At 40.6% G+C, this 19,861-nt stretch overlaps 1 protein-coding gene across 1 annotated transcript in view; it reads left to right on the top strand.

Moving 5' to 3' along the window:
- Positions 1 to 19,861, top strand: part of NFATC2 (nuclear factor of activated T cells 2) — a 163,593-nt gene that overhangs the window by 127,367 nt on the left and 16,365 nt on the right.

Raw genomic sequence — 19,861 nt, 5'->3', positions numbered from 1 at the left:
GTCTGTTAAGACCGGGCTGTTCCGGCAGGCCTGGGGCTGTTGATCTTGACTGAGCTTCAGCCTCATTACAACTGAGTGTATGTTGTGCTTTTGTTTTTAAGTCGTTTTAAGTCTGTTTTTAATCTAATCTTTTTTAATATTTTGTATTGCTTTTCTGTAAGCCGCCCAGAGTCCTTCGGGATTGGGCGGCATACAAATCTATTAAAATTACAAAAAAATTACAAATAATGCAGTCTTAGTGAATAATTTGACAGTGGTGAGGGAATTATTTAGTAGATTGAGGGCATTTGGGGAAAAACTGTTCGTGTGTCTAGTTGTCTTGGTGTGCAGTGCTCTATAGCATCATTTTGAGGGTAGAAATTGAAACAATTTATGTCCAGGATGTGTAAATATTTTCACAGCCCTCTTTTTGACATGTGCTCAGTCAAAGTGCCTCAGTGGAAGGCAGGTTGGCAGTAATTGCTTTTTCTGCAGTTCTGATTATCCTAGATAAACTGTACAACTAATTCTCGACTTAACGATCCTTCCTTTAGATACAAGGAATGTTCAAAGTTACAACAGCACTGCAAAAAGTGACTTATGACCATTTTTTCACCCTAATGACCATTGCAGCATCACAGGTCACATGATCAAAATTTGGACACTTGGCAATTGGCTCATATTTATGATGGTTGCAGTATCCTGGCATCGTGTGATCACCTTTTGCAACCTTCTGGCAAGAAAAGTCAATGGGGAAATCAGATTCACTTAACAACGGTGTCACTAACTTAACAAATTCACTTAAGTACGGCAAGAAAGGCTTTAAATTGAACAAAAATCGTTGAACAGCTCTCTTGCTTAACAACAGAAATGTTGGGCTCCATTGTGATCATAAGTCAAGGACTACCTGTATATCACGGCGTTTCTTGTGCTTTGTGTTGCAACAGCTGCCCATTGCAAACTTGCTTGGGTAAAATAAGGAGCAAAGGCCGCAATGAGGGTTCCACTCTACCTGTGCAATTATTGGTTTTTTCTAAAGACCCTCTCTTAGGTTGCTTGTAGCTGTTTGGGGAATCCTGACCTGCAGTTGGAGACTATTTTGAGAATATTTGCCTTAGCTCTTTCCCAAAAGGTAGTTTCTCAAACAGCACAAATTACCGTATATACGCGAGTATAGGCCGACCCGAATATAAGCCGAGGTACCTAATTTTACCACAAAAAAACTGGAAAAGTTATTGACTCGAGTATAAGCCTAGGGTGGGAAATGCAGCAGCTACCGATAAATTTCAAAAATAAAAATAGATACCAATAATGCCATTGCCCATTGAATAACATATACAGCCTGCCTGTGCCCATTAAATATACAGTAGCCATTGTAAAAATTTGCTCTGCATAACAAATTATTATCACACAATACCGGTGTATTCAATGAAATACTTCACTCACCTCATGATGCTGATGTCCCGCTGTGATGATGATGTCCCGCCTCCTATGACACACGGCACACTGATTCCTATCATTGGATCACTGTACCAGAGGAGGTGGGACATCGCTATGTGGCTGCTTGCCATAACAAGGAGGAGGTGGGACATCGTTGCAGAGCGGCAGGAGGGGGAGGAAGGGGAATCGTAAGATAGCCCTGCATTACATTAGAACGTGAGGAGGGGGGATGGTGCGGTGCACGCTGCGCGGCAAACTGACACAGAGGGAGGGGAAACTCAGGGGCGCTGGGCCATTCATGAGCGTCACCCAGCGGCATGGCCCCGCCCCTTTTTCTCTTCCATTTCGGGCAAATTTTTCACTGACTCGAGTATAAGCCGAGGCGGCTTTTTTCAGCTCAAAAAGTGGGCTGAAAAACTAGGCTTATACTTGAGTATATACAGTATTCTTCCAGTTATTCAGAGGAAAATGAGATGGTTAAGCCTGCAGCAATGTTTTCACCAGGAAAAGAAAAAAAATGATAATAATGATTTTGGGACTGACTCCTAGTGCTTTGGAGAAATATCCTTCTGGGGTCATTTCCAAATATTTTGGGGAAAGTGTAGGTTTACTTGGCAGTAGTCTGCTACTATCTCAGAAATTTATCATCATTTGGAGATATGTGTTTTATTTACTTAGTACATTCCTGTTCTACCTTTCTTCTCAAAGTTCACTGCAATTTTCCCCTCCCTTTTTAGCCTCCTAAACAATGACCCTGTAAACTAAATTGAAGCAAGAGTTTCTGGATGGGAGGGTGGGGAACATGAAAAGAGTGAACGAATAAGCAAACAAATAGTAAGATAAAAGGTAAAGGTTCCCCTCACACATATGTGCTAGTTGTTCCCGACTCTAGAGAACAACTCTAGCTCATCTCCGTTTCAAAGCCGAAGAGCCAGGGTTGTCCAAAGACATCTCCATGGTCATGTGGCCAGCATGATTAAATGCTGAACATTGTTACCTTCCCACCAAAGGTGGACCCTATTTTCCTACTTGCATTTTTACATGCTTTCAAACTGCTAGGTTGGCAGAAGCTGGGACTAGTAATGGAAGTTTACTCTGTTACGCGGCAGTAGGGATTCCAACTGCTGACCTTTCTGATTGACAAGCTCAGCGTCTTAGCCACTGAGCCACCATGTCCCTTACAACAAATAGTGTTTGCCCCCAAATCTTCACACTTAAATGAAGATTGGTAACTGGCTGGTATTGCACTTGTAATATTTTAGGGGATACAAATGCTTCTAACCCTTAGTCGTTTGCAAAGCATTTTAGGATGCCATAATGAGGCTGCTGTCATAATAGCACTTAACATCCAAATCCAGGACATTAAAGTTAGCGCTTTGACAACATAAAACCTGCCCTAGCAGCAGACTCGATCAAGCTTTCTTGTGATGGCAACACAAACTCTATGGAAACCATTGTGCAAGAAGACTCGGGATTGCTGGTGATAGTCTTGTGTTGATGTGTTTGGCATTGTTATGATGTGGGTTGAGATCCTTGGATGCTGGGGTGGGGTACGAGGGAATGCAGGATGAGGTTTTTTCCATATCCAAGATGAGGACCTGCCAAATTGAAGCCCCTCCTCTTTCTTTTCAAACGGAGTGGTGTCTGCCTCCAAAAGATAATCTTTACTGTGGCCAAGGATGGTGGAAAACATGAGGTCGGCATGGATTAGCACAGGAATTCATATGGACTGACAACTTGGGTTTCCCCCTAGAAAAAGAGCGGTAGTATTTTCTTCCTCTGGACTGAGCTACCTATTTCATTCCTTCCTTTTCTTCCGTCCCCCCTTAAAGGCTTCGCTGGAGTTCAAGCTCTGTTCAAAAGCCTTCTTTCTCTGCACGGAAAATAGCATGAAATCAAAGTGGCATATATTTTGTTTTACCCAGAAGCTGGCTTTTCAAAAAAATATTTTGATTTCTAGATGAAAGGACCCAAAAAAAGTTTCCACTTTCGTCATAAACCACCTATGGCATGCTTTTTTTTGGAGGGGGGGGGAATAAGTTTCCCTTTCACTAATTTCCTTGAGACTGTGCACAGACTCAGGGCTCTTTCATAACATGAGACAGTTTAGATTAGCTATGGTAAAGAACTTACAGGAGACATTTAGGAGGGAAGGATGGGCAGTTTAGCAGAAGATTGTGATTATCTCTTTATAGACCAGGAGTATGAATGTAACTTTAAAATAGTTTTTACAGAACAAAACTTGAGAAGAACATATTGCCAAATGCTGAGAGTGTGTTGCTAAACTAGCTGACAAATATTTCCAGCCCTGTTAGGTAGGCTGATTCAAGATACAGATGGAAAAGTAATGCCAGGAAAGAGTCATCAGTCAAACATTAGCCGGTGAAATTATAGGAATGTTGAAATTAGACTAGCTGGAATCTTTACCGCATAATTCTGTATTGATCCTTTTGGAATCAATATATACCAATCTGTCAAGATTACTTTCATTCAGGTTTTTTGTTTGCTACATAAAAGTCCTATTATTTTCATAACACAGTTATTGTTGTGAAGAAACTAACAGAATAGGAGTAAGATAAATGATTTGGCAGGCAGGACAAGAAGTTCATTATATGGTCTGCCAAATCAATTTTGAAGTAACCATCAGCAGAAAGTTGAGAGTCACTTTAATTGATTTAAAACAGTAGAACGCTAAAAAAATTTCTCCATTCTTGAGTGTTAAATAATTTTTATTACATATTTTAATTTCTGTCTTATTGTGCCCCAATACTGATGCACAATGTCTTCATTTGTGTAACTAAAATTACACTAAGAACAGGGGGTGGTTTCCAGCTGCTGCTACTGTCGGCTTGCTCAGGGCTGTGCTGCGCGTGCATTTTTACTTCATAAAATGCTTCTGCGCATGTGCAGAAGCAAAAAACAAGATGGCTGAGAACCAGTTCAGGGGTGTGGCAGGCCGAGTTACTACCTACTCGGCTGAACCAGTTAAGATATTATCGTTAATATATCTCTCATTCATTTAACCTTTAAAATTAAACTCTTCCCAAGGCAAAAAAAGCTGAGCATACATTTCCTATAAGTGGTTGAAGCTGCCTTAGAGGATGTTTCGAGGATACTACTTTAAAAGTGATGAATTTCTCAAGGTTGTGAATAATTTAAAATGAGGAAAGTAAATAACTAGAGGAATATTTTGCACAATCTCTGATACACATTCTGGCAAAAGAATGAATATATTTTCTCTTAGGCAAGAGTCTAAGGCAGAGTTGTTGTCCATTCAAAGGAGCCCAATCTTGGTTGTGCCCCTCTTCTCTAAAACCACATTCCTCCTGAATAACAGAATTGGAAGGGACCTTGGAGGTCTTCTAATCCAACACCCTGTTCAAGCAGGGGACCTTATACCATTTTAGACAAATGGTTGTCCAATCTTTTTTTAAAAAACCTCCAGTGTTGGAGGACCCACAACTTCTGGAGTCCACAAATTAATTGTTCTAACTGTCAGGAAATTTCTCCTTAATTCTAGGTTTCTTCTCTCCTCGATTAGTTTCCACCCATTGCTTCTTGTTCTACCCTCAGGTGCTTTGGAGAATAGTTTGACTCCCTCTTCTTTGTGGCAACCCCTGAGATATTGGAACACTGCTATCATGTCTCCCCTAGTCCTTCTTTTCATTAAACTAGACATACCCAATTCCTGCAAACGTTCTTTGTATGTTTTATCCTCCAGCCTCCTAATCATCTTTATTGCTCTTCTATTGTACTCTTTCTAAAATCTCAACATCTTTTTTATATCATGGCAACCAAAAGTTGATGAATATTTGAAGTGTGGTCTTACCAAGGCATTATAAAGTGGTATTAACACTTCATGTGATCTTGATTCTATCTCTATTAGTGCCTCCTAGGACTGCATTGGCTGTTTCCGCAGCTATAGCACACCGTTGGCTTACACTGAGACTGGAGTGACTCCCTTTCTTAGTTGTTTTCAGGAAACCATTACAATCTCTGTTGGGAGTAGATGTGTAATGAGGCAAGGACCCTCCTGCTAGGGATTTGAAGGCTGTTCAGCACCCCTGTTTTGCTTTCCATATCTTCATTTTTATTTTTAAATTATTTTGTAGGATGCTTAGAGATAGTGCTTCAGTTGTAATAAATAAATTCATCCTTTACTTAATACAAATTTTTAATACAAATTTCAACTTCTTTGTTGAAAATAAAATGTTCCCAGAGTTTGAGTGGTGAGCCAAATGGTGATTGGCTTGTGGGCTGCCAGCTGTCGACTCTTCAGGTTAATATATGACATCAAACAACTTTTGTATAATGCAGTTTTCTAGGTAGTCTAGCAAAATCATATTCTCTATCTTTTTTAATATGTCTTTCTAAGTCATGAAATGTAATAAGCAAGCAATTAAAAAAAGCAGTGGATATTAACAGCTTTAAGAACTGCCTTTAAATAAATCAACTTTTCTACTTGTGAATAGATGCCGACTTTCTAACTGTTCCCCTTTGTGTGATGTGTGGTGATGTGTACAACATAGGAACTGAGCTCTGAATTACAAGAAGTAGAAGGAAGGAAGGAAGGAAGGAAGGAAGGAAGGAAGGAAGGAAGGAAGGAAGGAAGGAAATATGTGAAGGATGGCATTGTCTGTGAGGCTCATATCCAAATCAATACTCAATAACTAGGTCAGAAATTAACAGGAATATTAATAAACTGACAACTGACAAGCCTCAAAAAGGATTGATAATTACATACCTCTAGCAGAGGTAATAGCAGCTTTGACTCATTTGGCCCATCACATACAGCGTGCAAAGATGTGATTGAGCCCTGAAATAAAAACGTTGGTGCAGCACAAAATATTTTCATTATTTAATACTGTGTTTTTCCCCAGGAGAATTTATACTTTGCTTTTCTGTCAAATCTATCAGTTTAAATCATCTATATTAAGTAAGCTAAAACAGTTTAAAAAAAAACAAGAAGTATAAAATAAACTGAACCGCCGTGGTCTGCAAACGCTCACTGGTGTTTCTTTTTTTAAAAAGAGACAGCAATCAGAACAGCCTGATCTCTTTGAAAAGGCTATTCCCACAGCTGACATGCCTATTGTTGGAACATTGCATGTGTATTATTGAAGGCTGAGATTAAAAACAGCATCCCAAAGAAAGAATAAATTCCTTTGGTGCAGTAGGATGAAAACAGATCACTGGCAAACAAAACAAAAAAAAAATCTCTAAACCCCATTCCCTAAGATGCAGCCGAAGAAAATTAAAAGAAAGGGGAAAATATGTAAAGGAATGAAAGAATGAGGAATATCTCAAACCAGTAGCTCCTCTGGTCAAGTAGAATTCTTAACTAATTCACTCAAGCACAAATTGTAGAGTTCATGATGCTAAATGCTTAATTCTTTTTTTTTAAAGCAAGAATCTTATCCTTGCCAAATAAGCAAAAGAGGAGCCAGCTAGCAGGATTGTGCAGAAATGTCTGGATGAACAGTGCCACGCAGAACCTTCCTGTAAATTGCAAATATGCCATAAATTACCTTCGTTATTAGTAGCTACATTTTCACATCACCTTGCCTAATTTCCCAGCACAGTTTAAAATGCAACTTTTGTTAATGCAGAATCTGGATGTTTACAGAGGCCTTGCCTGTGTCTCATAAATAGAGGTTTTAATGTCGTCGTCCCCCCCCCCGTCCCCCGCCCCCACCTCAGTGGACTGGCTTGGTTGCAAAGGACTTTCCAGCTACGTTTTTGGACTTCAGTTTTGGCATGACCAGGCAATCAGGGAAGGTAATCCAAGTCTGGAAGATAGTTGACTACTGTTGGCTACAAGTAGGTGACTGGAGAGCATATTGTACTAGGGAAATACCATCCCAGCCTGCATCCAGCTGTTAACAAATTCCTAGTGTGTGCAGCGTTCTTTGGCCAAGTCTTTACAGCGTTGTGAATTTCAGGGCAGTCTTCTTTTGAGTTTGTAGCTCATCTGGAATTCTTTCTCATTGTGATTTGTATTGAAATCCTTTCTTTTTCTTTTCAACCAGAACGCTTCTGAATTGATCACCTCTGTAACAGTGGTGGAATGATCAAACATACTTGTAAACATTGGATTTGTCATTATGATTTTTAATCTCCAGTCCCTCCCTCCCTTCCCGATCCTCCTTCCTGTTATAGCATCAAAAGCCAGCAATAGGTGGGGGGGGAGGGGGAACACACACACACACACACACACACACACACAAGCTTTTCTACAAATCAAAAATGCATTTTAAAACCGACACGCTAGTATCTCAGGAAAGTTTGTCACTGAGCTGAAAATGTGTTGAAAAAGGCTCAGCTGCCTTCACAGGTTTTTCTGGTATTCTTTTGATGTGTGTTTGGCCTGTGCTTTTATACGTTAGCTGACTAGATGTGCTAAGGCAACACGGGAAGCCATGTAAGTCAAACAAAATAAAATAAAGTCTATTAAGCTTATTGTACCTGACATGCTACTGGCATCTAGCTGACCTTTTGATCTTGAAATAGTGAAGCAGAATTGGACTCCGTTAGAACTCCAGAAATCTCAAGGCTCAAGGTTTGGCAAAAACAACTGGGAAGACAACAGTAGCGAACCACTTCCGTGTTATCGCCAAGAAAACTATATGGAGTTAATTTTAGCTTCATGGGGAGTCTTTCTTTTGTGCGTCTGTCCAAGCACACTATTGTGGGTTGAAACAGGTTAGCCCAGGGATGAAAGTGAGATGCTACTGTAAACCTCATTTCACATCGTCTTGAGCTTTCCGGAAAAGCTACTTCAATTCTTCCCCAAAATAGTATCTGTCACCAGTCAGTTATGTTCTAAATTAAATAATAACCCACATTTAATAAGAGTCCATTCCTCCCTAATGCTAAAGTTCTGTTTTAAATCAGCCGTAGGCTTTCAATATACTGTGTTTGCTTCTGAGATAAGGGTTTTCATCAGATAACAAATCTGTTAAGTTTCAAGGACTCAAGTCCACATTATCACATTTATTTATTGGATGTATATCCTGCCTTTCCTCCAGACGTTCACGGGTGAGATAAATAATGCTTGATCCTCAGTTTTTCTTTCACAGCAAGCCTGTGAGATAGATTGAGAGTGAGTCACAAAGGTGCTTTTTCAAAAAGCAACTGGCCTTCCTTTGTTTTTGCTTGAAGGCATTCATCTTCTCATCCAAGAAGCTTCTTTAGTTTTGCATGTTGGATGGAAAGCAAAAAGTCTTCAAGCAAAAACAAAGAAAATTCAGATAATTTTTTAAAAAGCACCTTTGGGACAACCATGACTTGGATGACTGAGAATTTCCATAGATGTTGTGAAGGAGTAATTAACCCAAACCCAGCTTGAAAGCTTCCGGGGCTGAGCCTAGTTCGAATTGAACACTTTATCTACCATACCACACTGACTCTCATGCAAACTCTTATCCTAATTAGATAGATAGATAGATAGATAGATAGATAGATAGATAGATAGATGATAGATAGATAGATAGATAGATAGATAGATAGATAGATAGATAGATGATAGATAGATAGATAGATAGATGATAGATAGATAGATAGATAGATAGATAGATAGATAGATGATAGATAGATGATAGATAGATAGATAGATAGATAGATAGATGATAGATAGATAGATAGATAGATAGATAGATGATAGATAGATAGATAGATAGATAGATAGATAGATGATAGATAGATGATAGATAGATAGATAGATAGATAGATAGATAGATAGATAGATGATAGATAGATAGATAGATAGATAGATAGATAGATAGATAGATAGATAGATGATAGATAGATGATAGATAGATAGATAGATAGATAGATAGATAGATAGATAGATAGATAGATAGATAGATAGATGATAGATAGATAGATAGATAGAGCAAGTTCATAAATTGGTGGATTAGGTAGAAATATACATGGAAATGTAACATTAAATCTCATAAGGTGCTATTTTGCTTTAGCATCATCACACAAACATTCCTTTAAACATTACAAACCATATTTTGGAGCATTGGGAGTAGCAAAGCAGGTGACTGAAAAACTTTAATTAAATTAAAAGAAAATTTCATTGAATATAGTAGGATACACTTGTTAGTTAGCATGCATGTATAGGTAAAGAATACATAATGGGACTGAGCTTCTGTGGCTGTAGGTAAACTTGAATCTTGTCTTCCTGGGGTCAATCCAGCACTTTAATCAGTACACCATAGTGACTCTTAGGCATGCAAAGATCTGAGGAGAATTTAAAAGCCTAGGATAGGTCTTGAGGGCAAAACCAATCTCATTCCATGGGCGAAGAATGGGAGTTGTTTATGTGGAAGTTGGATTTCCTGTCGCATTGGATGAGAGGACTAGACTACCAGAAGAAAAGTATATGATCCTGACAAATTTGGCAAGATGGCCTTATCTTCCATTCCCAGCATTTTTAGTTATCTACATAAGTTGGATGTCAGTCTTACCTCAACTTGAACCTTTAAGCAAGAACAATCCTTGGCTTTATTGAGAAAGGTATAGTTTACTAAAGATCAAGTGAAATATAGTAGAGCAAAGCCAGAACGGAAATTCGTGTGCCAAAATCCCCAAATAACTTTCCCTCTCTTGGGCACTATCCATTGCTTTTGCCCCCCTCCCCAATCGTCCAATCAGTTTCAAAGAAAATGTTTGTGAAATGGTCATTCTGGGTGTAGCTGCATTCTTCTAATGATGGAGCGACCTTGAAATGCTGTCTCAGAGAGACACCCTTACGTCCATTACTTTCACTATCCCCTCAAGCATTCACCCTCCCTTCTACCCACTCACCCACCCCCAGTTCATAGCAGACTTGCGCCAAAAGATAGCAGAGGGCAGGCATCAGGAGGCAGTCATGGCACTTGGTTAAGCACATTTCAGAATTTGGGGCCATAACATAGCCTTCCGGCATTCTGGAAAGGCTCAAAAACAGCCCAACCGGAAGTTCAGGAACAAACCTCCGGTTGGCCCATTGGGCCTTTTTTTTTTGCCCTCCACAGCCTCTGAAGGCTTTCCTCAAGCCTGGGGAGAACAAAAGCGGCCTTCCCTGGAGGCCCTCTGGAAGCCAGAAATGGATTGTTTCTGAACCTCTGGGTGGGGCCGTTTTTCACCCTCCCCAACCTTCAAAGGCTTTCATGAAGCCTGAAGAGGACGAAAAAGGACCCCAATGTGCTGACTGGAAGTTCAGAAACATTCAATTTCTGGCTTCCGGGGGCCAGGGGAGGCCGTTTTTGCCCTCCCCAGACTTGAAGAAAGCCTCAGGACCCTGGGGAGGTGTCATGCATGCAAGCATGGGGGGGGGGGGGTCGCGCGTGCATGCGCAGGTGGCCAGGGAGGAATGAAGTGGTGTGGGCACATGCACGTGAGTGATAACACATGTGTGCAATTTTGGCACGCGATAAGAACAAGACATGCTTTTTTTGACCTTTTGGCAATACAGATCTGATGCAGAGGAGACGTCAGAGTAGGACAGAGTTTTGATTAGGCCAGAGAGGACCCAGTGTGGGGACTCCAACACTGGAAGTTTTTAAGACGAGATTGGACAACCATTTGTCTGAAATGGTATAAGGTAGGGATGTCAAACTCAAGGCCTGTGGGTCAAATCTGGCCCCAAGCCGACCTGAAAATAGCAAAGGCTGTGGTGCCTCTGGCCGCCAAAACAGGGAACGGGAGGGGCTGTGCGCTCCCCCCCTCGTGCCTGATTTTCAGCCTGGGCGGCCTCCTGCAACACTCTACCAACCAAAACAGAGTGCAGGGGGCTACATGTGACAAATTGCTGCAAGAGGACATCCAGGCCAAAATGAAGCATGGGGGACTGCACATGCCCCCCCGTGCCCCGTTTTGGCTGACAGGATGCTGCAAGAGGCCGTCGGTTCCATTCCCCCCTCCCCCGCTCAGCTGGCCCACAGAGGAGAAGTACAATAGTGATCCAGGTCTCGAAAAAATCCAGTTTGACATCCTTGGTATAGGGTTTCTTGCTTGAGCCAGGGGTTGAGTAAAGACCTCCAAAGTCCCTTTCAACTCTGTTATTCTGTTACTCTGTTATTCACCTGTGAAAAATCGTTGGGCATGTCTCACAGCTCAATCTCCATCACAGGTTTTTGCTGTGGAACTAATAATTCCTTGAGCTATGATTCTTAACAACTAACAAAAAGTGGGGGCACTCCCAAATCCCACTGCACTTCCTTGGAATCACTTTTAGTACTGAAAGAATATTCAAGAACTCTGACAAGCATCTTAGAACTTGGGAAGAACAATAGGTAGCCACTTCTGTCCCTCAAAATTCGTGATTGCATTCCTTAAGACAACAAATCGTCAAGAATCAATAATTATTTTTCTCTCTGTTGCTGAACCAGCTGGGTTGGAAAAATTATTTTAAAAGCCCCCAGCTCTGGCTGGGAATTGAAGTCCACAGTTGTGAGAAACACTGTTCTGGAACATTTGTCTCACCATCACTAGAAATGTGTTGTTGTTGTTGTTTTGCAATAGGCATGCTTGGTTTTAAGCATGGGACACTCGAAATACCTATTTTAATCTCAAAACATTTTTCACTCAGAATGTCTACCATATAGTTTCAACATGTATCTATAGATTGACTTCAGCTTCTCTTCCTTTGTTATTTACCACTTCTATTGACCATCATATTGTCGGGTTCTTAGAACAGACACCTTGTCCTATGGTTTTTTAAAAATTGCTCTGTAAAGTGCCATGTTTCTGAGGTCTTTCATTTCGAAAATACGGCTGAATTAGTTCAATGCCCAACATCTCTCACTATTGATTTACAACAGCCTGCATCTTTCCTTTCTTACAATCAAGAAACAAGGCGACTAACAGCAAAGCAAGATAAAATATGTGGTGTGTAACAATAAATAGTAATTAACAAAATCCTAAAAATCAGAAACGCAAAACAGAAAGCAGTGGAAGCAACACTTGTGAAGATTTTACCAAAAGTATTGGGAAACAAATAAAAAATTGCATTTTTGTGTCCGTTTAAAAGTAGACAGTGTAAGGATCAGACATTTTTCTAATATTTTGGACGCCCTCCCATAATCTGGTCAGGAAAAGTCATCTACCTTATTCCCATATCACTAATAGAACAGTAAGAAGGGTTTGAGAAGCTGAGCTAATTTTCTTTCCGGCATGTCTGCAGAAAGCTGAATTCTCCAATTTAGAAGAATTCTCTCTTTCTGTTCCATAAGAAGTTCAGCCCATGAGTAAGTACACCGTACTTGGAACTAGTTATCTTGATTTCCATCATATGTAAACTAATATTAAATACACATTTAATATATTCCCTATAATTTACCAGCAATCAACCTGGGAGAGCCAAATGCTTGACTCACTCACACATGGTCTTTCTTGCCCCCGCCTTCCCCCCCCCCCTTGTTCTTCCAACCTAAACCATCTGGCAATCAGCATTTGCAAATATTACAATAGAAAATGTTCACTCAAAATAAAAAAGTGAGTATTTTAGAAAAAGAAATAAGGAGGGGGGGAAGCTAGATAAACTTAGCAGGGTTGAATTCTAAGGCCCAAAGATACATCAGAGCCTGCAGTGCTTCAAACTTGCACTTAAAGCTGCTTTCCACAGCTGCATGCTGAGGAAAGATAGCTTTAGTTTAAAGATTTAGAGACTGCTATCTATACATCCCTGGACACTCTGAAATACCCCTAGGCTTTTGAATCTGAAGTACCGCAGAGCCCTAATCATCTGCTTGCTAATATTCCACAGTATTAAGAGTACTTAGGATCCTTTCATTTCTCTTTTCATCCTCACCGAAACAGATTGTCAAGTTGACCCTAAATAATGAATAAATCCATAAAAGCTTTGACAACACAAATTATAGCTACAGCTTTTTTGAGGCAACTTGTGGAATATTTCGGAGTGGCTCAGAATTGTTTTCGATTGAACGAAAAATGGCTATTCTCAGGTTCTGAATCTTTTCCATTATTCATTTGCTGGAATTTCAGGATAACAGGACCAATTCAGATCAAATCAAACCTTATGGAAACCATAAGACTAGCAGTTAAATATAGATAAAATAAATAAAAATTAATGAACATATATGTTTGGGTGTGCCGGGGTGTGACACAATGAGAGACAGATGGTGCATATTGGACCATCGGAGATAACATCACTGAATAATGATCAGAGAGGAGAAGCAACTAATAGAAGTCATGTCCTCTGCAGAGGAATTTCTTCAGGATGAGATGAATAAAAATTGTATATGACTCCCTATAGAGGACACGTAAAAGAGCATGTGGCTCAAGGACCATACTAAGCTGTTTCCACAAATACTAAATTCCCAAATATTAGTGTTGGGAAGTATTTTTGAAACTCCCCAGTAGATGACCAGAATAACGGAATGAAAACATTGGAAGGGACCTTGGAGGTCTTCTAGTCCAGCGGTCATCAACTGCTGGTCTGTGAGAAAATTTTGGTGGTCCCCAGAAAAATTATTTGCATTTTTTATATTGCACTAAATCAGGGGTCCTCAAACTATGCCCCCTGGGCCAGATACATGCAATGAGCGTTTGTGTTGGTGCAGAGAGTCTCCCTCTTCTGGGTCTTTTTGTGCAGGCCAGAGGGGGGCATAAATTCAGACTTGGGATCTGCTTCAGCCTCCTGGGTGTGGGGTTTTGGGTGAAAACTGGAGGGAAGCGTTGCTGGTGGTGAAGAGCTGGAGGGCCTTGTTCTAGTAGGAATGCATCATGGTCTGAGCCATCAGGCAATAGCATCTGATCTTGCACTCCTGAAGGTCTTCCCTTTGCTTGGAAAGCCTATGCTCGTAGTCCTTAATGAGGTGCCTCTGCTGAGCCTCCTTCTTGGTCAGATCCAATTTGAACTGAACCGGCTGTTTTGCCAACTCTTTCTCATGGTGGCTGCTTATCTCCAGCAACTGCTTCCTGTTGGGGCCCTAAGGAGCCCGGGCAGGCAGACAAAGAGTTGCGAGTAGAGCAAGGCGCCCCTCGATGTGAATGACATCGAGTTGGCCACACCCACCCAATCACATGACCATCTCACCACGCCCACCCAGCTGGTATTAGGCAGATCCACGGGATTTAAAATTATGAATTTAGTGGTTCCTGAGGTCCAAACACCCCACTCAAGCAGGAGACCCTATTCCATTTCAGACAAGTGGTTATCCAATCTCTTCTTTAAAATCCCCAGTGCTGGAGCACCCACCACTTCTGCTAGCCAAAACAAAGACCCAGTGAAATTTCATAACTCTGATATAACAGGAAGCTGTCATGTGCCCATTTGAAAAAACTGCACATACTGTCAGGCTGGGAATCAGTGCCTCCGATACACTGCTTAAGAATACTTTTGGCATTTTGGAAGCCTATTGGGAAGACTCTGCGGCAGGAATCCTATGGAGTGAAGCTTGCCAATAACTTTTTTTTTTTACCAAGTTGAATTAAGGCAGTCTCTAAGAACCAGTGGGGCAGGACCTGCTGGGAAGAAAGTTAACTTTAGCCAGATATTAAAAAAGCAGTACTATGCTTTAGTGTTCATGGAAACCAAGTCCATCTCTAAATGTAGAGCAGCATGCCTAATATATCTTGGAACTGCATAGATACCTCTAGTAAATTAGAATGAATGGCTTCAGGAATATCAGGAATAATGTTGAGAGTTGATCTTTGTTATGAAGACTGTTTAATAATATCCTTATTAGTTCACAATTATGAATAATTTGGCAGTTTCATGCAAATACTAAGATGTATTTTTCTGATACTGGTTACTAGTTTTTCCTCTGGGGAGAAAAAGTGATCAAAGCCCCCAGTTCCCTTCCCAATAGATGGATATAATTACAACATTGTGTGCATAGAAAAGAGCTGGAACAACTTTATTCGCTAATAGAGGAGGAGTGTGTGTGATTACCAAATTAATATATAAATTAAAAAGTAGAGAAACGAAGACACTTCTACGTCTCACCTCTTTCTGAGAGGTTATAACTCCAAGGAGCTGCCACTGTGAGGAACATCTGATCATCGTTCTGGTATGGAATTAAGGGACTTAATGAGAAAACGTCACTTTTTTCTACTGAGGACCCCCTTATTTTGTGCCACAATATCTCCCTTGGAATGAAACCAAAAGATGATTCCAAATTAACAAAGGCTCTAAGTAAAGAATCTCTGGGCTAGGAAGTACTTCATGGTTAAATTGTTAGAGGCCAGCTGATCCACTGAAATTGCCTACTCCTCAGTATTTTGACTTTCAATCTTGTCAAATGGATTTAAGTAAAGATATTTAGCATATAGGGACGTGGTGACTCAGTGGCTAAGATGCTGAGCTTGTCAATCAGAAAGGTTGGCAGTTTGGCGGTTCGAATCCCTAGTGTCGTGTAACGGAGTGACCTCTCGTTACTTGCCCCAGCTTCTGCCAACCTAGCAGTTTGAAAGCATGTAAAAATGCAAGTAGAAAAATAGGGACCACCTTTGGTGGGAAGGTAACAGTGTTCCATGCACCTTCGGCGTTTAGTCATGGCAGCCACATGACCAAGGCTCGTCTTCAGACAGCGCTGGCTCTTTGGCTTTGAAATGAAGGTGAGCATCACCCCCTAGAGTCGAGAACAACTAGCACATATGTGTAAGGGGAACCTTATTTAGTATTTATCCTGCTGACTAGGCAAACTAATGGGTCTGTAATTGGCAGGATCCACTTGATTTCCTTTGTTCTTGTGGAATGGGATGAGTTTTTCACTAATCTCTTATAAATTCATGTATGACATTAATGATTGATAATGTGTTGCCATTTCAATGGCAAATCAAAATGGGGCATTGAAAATTAGAAAAGCAGCTGACTACCTGAAGACAAGTGTATCTTCAGAAGACCTCTTTTCATCAGCAATTATTTCCATTCCTGTTTCTGTTCCATTTGATTAAAAGCATTGAGGAAGGAACTATGGCTAATATACTAAAGAAGGTCTCCATTTAGTGCAAAGGGCATAGAGAATGGCCTTGCAGGACAGCAGGAAGATCCATTAGTAACGCGGTGATCAGACAAGAAAGTCTTAAGCCCATTCCAAGAAACTAACTCATGAAAATGCCGCAGACAGCCTCTCCCTAATTCACATGAAGATATAAGTGAGGAAGGGAACAGTCTTCCTACTGTTCCTATAACTGTATAATAATAGTAATTTTAACCTTCATGACTTTGGTTCCTTGCTGGTCTATTCTATAGACTGATATCTGGATTCTTGATGTCTCCATTTAAGGGCTCAGAAGATAGTAGATGATGTACAAGTTTTTGCCTGTGGCAAGGGCTGCTGCCAGACAGAGTAGGAACTATTAAGCTGAATAGAGTAGGGTAGAGCAGAGCAGGGTACGGTATAGTACAGTAGAATATGGTAGAGTACAATAGAACAGCACAGAATAGAATAACAGAGTTGGAAGGGACTTTGGAGATCTTCTAATAAAGAAATGGTCTGGATTCAAAATCCTCATCCATGCTGAAGAAAGAGGACCTGAACAGGGACAGGGATGTATAGATTCTATGGAGCTTTTTATTAGTGCAGGATCCAATCTGGGTCTGTCACCAGGACCAGAGGTTTAGTCTTCTGAGCTTTCAGACTTAAGCAGGAGCCGATCCGCAGGGAACACAGAAATGTACAGAATACCAGCAGTGTCCACCATCCTACTATACAGTCATTTAATTCTCAGGATGTATGTTGGAAACACTCCCCAAATTTCACGAAATGACTGGGCTGTTTTGGTCCAGCACCAGTTGGAACTCTTATAATATTGCATTTTACATTCCAAAGACCAAAAGAGAAGCTTTTAAAATCCAGCTCTCCGCAGGCACCCTACAAAAAGCAGTCTTGTACACAAGTTGTCACAGCAGGTGGCAGTACCTAGTCAACCTTGGCTGATCTCAAAAAAAGAAGAAAAAAAACCCCTGAAATGCTCAGATCCAGCTAGTAGTTGGGTGGGAAACTATAAAGAAATTCCAGTGCTTTAGCTAGTCTGGAAAATTGAAATTGAAAAAAACACCTTGCAAATGTTTCTATTAAGAAAACTGCAGAGAGATGTCCACATAGTTACTACAAGTCAAGTCCAACTCCATCCAAATGAGTTGTATATTGCAAATTTCCCTCTTGTTTCTTGGAAACATTTATTCAACAAAGGGAGCATACAGTGTATTTTTATTTTCATTCCAATAATACAAAAGCAGACACTGGAGTGATGCCTAAAGGAAGGAATAGTTGAGTGAAATAGTCTTGAACTGAAAGGTCCATAACCTCTTGCCATTTTGAGCGATCATATTTCATGAAATATACAGTGCTCCCCCAAATTTATTTCAAAGGTAGGAGATTTGGAGGGATGTCAGGCAAGGTTTTTACTATGCAATCCTCCTTACTAAAGTTTCAAATTTTACAAGACCATTCAGTTTTTTCTTTATAGTGCTGCAATATTTCCTGGCACTGGCGTTTTAGATAGGAAAAGTAGAATAGCTGTGCAAGGATCTATATGATGCATACAGCCATACATTGTTTGATTTTACATTGCTAGCCTTAGGATAAAAAGTAATAAATATCTTAAAAGTCGTGTGAATGAAACCAGCAGAACATTCATCAATTACTTGGAATTATTGGGGAATTATGGATAGTATTGGACTGCAAGGAGAATCATTTTTGGTGGAAATTTTGGCAGTTTTAGCCCCAGTACATTTCCAGAGAGCTGAGATGTTAGTTTAGTGGTCGTGCAAAAAAAAAAAAAAAAAAAAGATTGAGGGATCAAAACATCCTGTGCTCAGAAAGTGGCATTAAATTTTTTTAAAAAAAGAACTTGAAGATGCACGCTTTACTTTAAAAGAAAGTTTGAATGTATGATGCAATTACTTACCAGGGAGGAAAAAAGGCCTCTGCAAGTACATCCTATTTGAGATAAGCAACTATTGAGATACGTTAAGGGCCTATGATTTGAATAACCGTACTGTATGCACCAAAGATCCAGAGGTGATTTAAATACTTGGCTTTAGTGTATGTGATTATCTACATCCAGGGTCCTTTTTCATTCTTCCTTATCCCAATTCTTCCCTCCCTCATAGATACCCTCAGTCTACTTTTATGAATATTTCAGACATTGAAAGAATGCAGAGTGGACTGCAGAGAAGGAAAATAATCTGTTCTCCTGTCAGATGCTGCTCATTGGTGGAGGGATACCATTCAGTATAAGGCCCAGTCTTCAAGGCACTGTTCTGACCCTTCCCAAGAACATGAAGTAAACTCCTTGTCCTGACAAAAATCCCTTTTCTTAATTTACTGTGAATTCTGCTCATTCACATCCAGCAAAGTCTTTCAAGGGAGGATTTACAGTCACAGACCTTATCAGGCTTGGAGAGCTGACAGGCCAATATCTTCAAAACTTGGCAGAGAGTCTCAGATAGTCATGAACCAATTAAGCAAACTAATTGTCTCCTGCAAACTCCACTCCCCTTTCACTCCTCTTTTATTTCCTCTGGGAGGGCCATTCATCATCAACCTGTGGCCTTACTCCCAAGTCGACCCCTGTTCTTATGCTGTTCCCTTCGTCTGGCAACTCTGCGCATGCACGCACTGGAAACAGGCTCCAGCTGTTCATCTGCCTCACTCTGCAGGCAGCTGATAACTGGAATACGGCTCTGGCTCCCTCTCTGCCTCCAATGCAGGACCCTCATCAGAGCCTTCCCCAGACTCCAGGACTGGCCCATGTTCCTCCCCAACCTCCTCACTGTCTGAATCTGCTGCCAGCTCTGTTGTGCGGGCCACAACAGGCACTACATAACTTCTGAAAACTGTATTGTTTTGAATGATATTGGCATTCGTACCAATATCATTGGCAGAAGATACCTATTATTGAACTAAATAATTCTTGTGTTTTAATCAGACACATTTTCCACACCAATGCATGGTGAAAACCACATTGCATTGTTACAGGAGTTGACAACCTTTTAAGACACCAGGGGCCATGATCTGATGGTGCAGGTGACATCCAAACAAATTGAAACACAAGCAAAAAAAGAAGTCAAACTAGCTGTTTTAAAAAAATGCCTTACATGAGATTCCCCCCACCCCCTAGAATTACTAGACTTAAAGTGAGAATATTTGAAATCCCAGAAATGTTGCAATCTTTCAAGCGTTCATCTGTTGATTGCTCTTCAGTCTGATGGATGTTTTCCAAGGGTCCAGGGGTGAGAGGCCTCTTTTGAGGGCCATGTTTCCATCAGAGCACTATTTGCATTCTAGCAACTTTGAATTAGTATCTTTGTGTTATAACTCCATCCTGCTGCAATAGAATACTAGGAGCAGGTACTATATCCCTTCTGGCACAAGCAACTTGTGATAATGGTGGTCCAGGTTAGTCCAGACATGTGTAGAAAAATAGCATGCGATGTGAAACAGAAAGCAAGCTTGTAACATTTGACCTTATCACTGGG

Source organism: Thamnophis elegans, chromosome 5 (assembly GCF_009769535.1).
Source record: "Thamnophis elegans isolate rThaEle1 chromosome 5, rThaEle1.pri, whole genome shotgun sequence".
Classification (NCBI taxonomy): domain Eukaryota; kingdom Metazoa; phylum Chordata; class Lepidosauria; order Squamata; family Colubridae; genus Thamnophis; species Thamnophis elegans.
This window is presented reverse-complemented; position numbering and strand designations above follow the sequence as displayed.